A 5,000-nucleotide genomic window follows, 5' to 3' on the forward strand; every position below is an offset into this window, starting at 1 on the left:
TCAACCAGGTCCATTGCCAGAGACATGGGAGTCTCAGAGATACTTATCAGGCAGGTAGTGGATGAAGACATTCGGTATTCCTCATACAAAATTAGAAAGGGCCAATTTTTTTATCCCAAACCATCAAGGAAAACTGTGCTACGAAACCTTTGAACAAACCCAAGCATCCCCTCCAACCAAACATGCTTTGGTTTTTCCCAAACGAGAAAAGTTTCAGCCAGTATCAGATGGTGAACACAGAACAACCGTTGGCTGTCCCCAAAACATGTACCGAGAGTGATAAAAGTCAAGCCCCTGGTCAACATCATGGTGTTTGGAGTGATCCCTAGTAATGGCGACGTTATGCCTACATTCATCTTCCAACACGGTCTCAAACTCAACACAGAGAGTGTTGCCCTGAGTCAAGATGGTGGCTGCTGGAAGAACCTATGTCTTGCAACAGGACTCTGCACCATGCCACACAAGCAAGAGAACCCAGTCGGGGGTTGTCAGACAATTTCTATGACCACATCACCCCTAACATCTAGCTAGACTATATAATATACATTTAAACGGTCGTCTCTTATGTGTTTAAATGTATATATATATCTATATATATATATATATATATATATATGTATACTAGAAAATTTAGACAAATACGTATAATTTGATTAGCGTATTTAAATACTGAGAAGAACACTGGCACAGTTTAGGCTAACAAAGATTAAATGATGTTTCAGTACCAGACTCGAACTTTCAGTCCTCAATCCTCTCATTTATCAACACCAAATTATGCAGTATTCTTCGATCTCTTCTATTTGTACAACTGATTGGGTGGAGTCATTTCTCACCCACGTGTCTAAACTTAATAATGAATTCTGTCGTTACACATCACTGCGAGTTTGATCGCCACCGATACTTTGTATTTATAATAAGTCATCTGTTTGAGACCTGCTTTCTTAGAGAATTTCTCAAGACTGGAAGTGTCTACAAAAAAAAAAACTCTAGTTTTCAACTCCTTGCTTTCACACTATGGTGGTCATTCGTAAAAGGAGTTTTCGAAGAATATATTTCTATATCTAACGACGTGTGTGTGTGTGTTTGCGTGCGTATATATGTAAAAGGTGTTAAGATTTAAGTATTGGGTTGTCAAAAATTCATTCGTTTACTTTCTACTTGGCAATCAATATATTGTTAAATACCAAAAAGCAGGTAATATTAACCTTTCGCATTTAACTTGTTTTAGTCATTAGACCGCAGCGATGCTACGGCACAGCCTTGAAGAAAGTTTAGTCGACTGAATCGCTCCCAGTACTTATTCTTTTTCTAAGCTTGCTACTTATTCTATCTGTCTTTCGCCGAACCGTTAAGTTACGGGGACATAAACTCACCAACATTACTTATTAAGCGGCGTTGGTAGGGGACGAACACAGACACAAAGACACACACACTCACACACATATATATATACAACGAGCATCTTTCAATTTCCGGCTGCCAAATCCACTCACAAAGTTTTGATCGGCCCGAGGTTATAGTACAAGACACTTGCTGGAGGTGTCATGCAGTGGGACCGAACCTGGAACCATGTGATTGGGAAGCAGGCTTTTTACCACACAGCCACGCTAGCGCTTTCCAAATTTCATAAACGATAAGCAAAAGTTGCAGAGAAAGAACAGAGGTAGAAAAGAAATATATTCAAGCGATGTTAGAAAGTATTAAAATAAATAATGGGTTGGGAGACGATTGAATTTATCTACGAACCCAATATATTCGTAAACGCAGCAGATGTTCAAAAGTGGGCAAAAATCGCACACAGGATTCAAATCATACTATGTTGAATACTGTTCCACAGTTGAAACTATGAAACGAAAGAGACGTAACCGCCACCTGCTACAAATGAATTTAGCACAAGTACACAAATCACTAAACTAGTGATTCCCAACCGGGGTTCATGTGGCCCTCTGGGATCCATAAAGGCCCTTGAGGTTCCATATGACCCTCGGGGTCCATATAAGATTTTGTTCTCAAAGTTTATGTACAATAAGTTGGTTTTACTTCTACAATGCACAATAGGCGCAAGCGTGAATGAGTGGTAAGAAGCTTGCTTTCCAACCACATGGTTCAGGGTTCAGTCCCACAACGTGGAATCTTGCACGAGTGACTTCTACTATAGCCTGTGGCCGGTCATACCTTGGAAATAGATTTGGTACACGCAAACTGAAAGAAGCCCGTCGTATGTATATGTGTGTATGTGTGTGTGTGTGTATATGTGTGTGTGTGTGTGTGTGTGTGTGTGCGTGTGTGTGTGTGTGTTTGTCCCATCACCACCGCTTGACAATTGCTGGTAGTGTGACACATACATATGAGAACTCGAAATCAAACAGCAAAAAAAAAAAAAGAAATAGAAATTGAGGGGGGCCAGGTGTGGAATGAACCCATATCTCCATATCTACAAAATATTTCGATTATTGTTCTTTAGCGATTTGTCAGGTTTTGTTGGTTTTTCCCAGTGAGGAATTCGATCGTAATATTTATTACGAAAATATTGTAGTTTTACAAAATTTATAGCTTCTAGAACAGAGAATCAGTAAGAACCGATATTATATTGTGCTGTTTGAAGAAGTAATAGGTCAAGTGACACAAATGAACTCCAAAACATATTGATCTGCCGCATGAAATATAATCTACATTAGGCATAAAATCTCTTTTTCGTTGTGAATAGTAGAAAAGGCAAGCGATATTAAGAGAATTTTTGATAGCATATTTGATATATAGTTGTCAGTAATATCATAAATTTCCCTTGATATAAAAATCTATCCCAACAATGCCTATCGGCAGTTACGTAATGTTGGACGATTGAATGGGATTCCTGATTTCCATTTGAAATTGTTGCACAACAGAGACTTTCATTTAAGCAATCGTAGCAGACAGAGAAAGCCGACAAAATGTTGTTCGAGAGTTGCATAAAACACGCAAATATACACGCACACACGAACACACACACACACACACACACACACCACACACACACACACACTAACACACACATACATACATACGTTCTCTCCGCCCCCGCTCTCTCTCCCCCTTCTTCCATCACAGTCACTCAATACAGACATTACAGGTGAAATAAAACAAATGTGAAATAAATATTTAATACGCCTTGCCTCAGTTGTAAGTTACAAGAGCTACTTAGATATATTGCATGCTCTTCTCCAGATGCTAATTAAAGTTATCACATTGTCAGAAACACTTCTGCAACTTCAACAGATGTCACAAACGCTTCACCCACTAATCTATGCCCTTCACCTAAGTGGAGCAAGAAAGAAAGAACTGAAATAGCCTTCGCCTAGAGAAGGGTTCCAACTACAGACTATTGTCCCACAGCCACCTTGAGCTGGTCTCAGAAAACATGTGTGTTTCACTAGTGGCTTTCATCGATTCTTTGAGTTTCAAACCAGTCTTCCACAAGAAATACCTTACCGATCTTGCTTAGAAACCTCAGCACCAGACTTCTGCAGAGTATAAGCTTGCATTTCATTTTTTGACAAGAGCCTCATCGACTAAATCTCGGTATTAGGCTTAACTATGGAACGAAATCAAAGACCAACTCCGTGCTTCTAACATAATAAAACAATGATTTGAAGATTTATAAATTTATGCAACAAAATATAAAGCTACAACATTTATAAACATAGAATTTCCACGGACCTTGCTAGTATTTATAATTATACATCATATCTGATTTATAATTCTCAGCATAATGTTTTTGCAACAATATTTAAAGATTCTAATCTATGTATTACTGCATCATGATGATCAATTAATTCATCTAGATTCTGTTACTTGACCTATATTAATGCTTCTTCTACATTTGTTCAGGCTTGCTCAATCTGACCTGTGATCAAAGGACTACATTATTTATTTGTATTATTTCTTCAGCGACTCTAGAAACATAATCCACAGATACACGAATCACCTAGATTGACCAAAGACATATCTGTATCTTTTACATATAATTGCACTGCGGACATGAATTTGTTTTTGATGAATACAAAACAGTAGTAAGTATATCAGTTGGCGAAGCAAAAAAAATACTCAACAATATTACATATTTATATAACAAAAAGCTCATAATAAAAGTGGTAACAGAAAAAAATTGTACTCTTTGAAAAATGAATAAAGCTCAAATACTAAGATGAAAACCTAACACAAATACTTTCTCGTTCAAACCTACATTCGATATGAAACTGCAGATCTTAGCATAAATCAGGAATCATTTTTCGCTTGAGCGAACGAGAAGAATATTATAAATCATTTCAGAAATATATAAGAAATATTTGGTTTTGTTAGGTTTCTGATGTAAGAATCGTTACCTAAAATAACAAAGCATAATTAGTAATATTAAAATCGAGTTTACTGTGTTCCACTGACATAGTCTTTACAGCTTGTTAAGAATTTCTTGGCAAGACCCCCATCACTGAGGAAAGGTCATGTAAAGGGCTTGACTGAATAACCTGCAAGATACCATCAACGTGAGACAGTAAAAATTACTCAGTTATGTGCTACGCATATCTAAGAAGAGACTTATGAACTACTATCCAAAGAGGAATCTGTTAAGAGGCGAGACAAAATTATCAAGGTCTGGTTGAAGAGTGTGGAAGAGGACTTGGTGGATATAAGCTTGATCTGGGAGCAGTCATACAGCAGGGCTTACAACCGTGCTGAGTGAATATCTCTCGTTACCTGATTTAGCGGGAGTAAATAAGAGACAATCTGAATAATTGGCCACCCCAACGATAAATATCTAAATAATGACATTGCATTTTTAGCCATTGTAACAACAAACTGGCCAGTTAAAGTTTTTGGAGAAAAGAAAAGAAACCTTATTTTCCACGAGCTTGTAAATTCTGAAAACCCGAAGCTCCAAAACGAGAATTACAGGTTTCATGTAAAACTATTTATTAATTGCTGACAGAAACATGAAGATCAAATGATGTTAAATAATTCTAAAA

Source organism: Octopus sinensis, linkage group LG5, assembly GCF_006345805.1.
Source record: "Octopus sinensis linkage group LG5, ASM634580v1, whole genome shotgun sequence".
In the NCBI taxonomy this organism is placed as follows: Eukaryota; Metazoa; Mollusca; class Cephalopoda; order Octopoda; family Octopodidae; genus Octopus; species Octopus sinensis.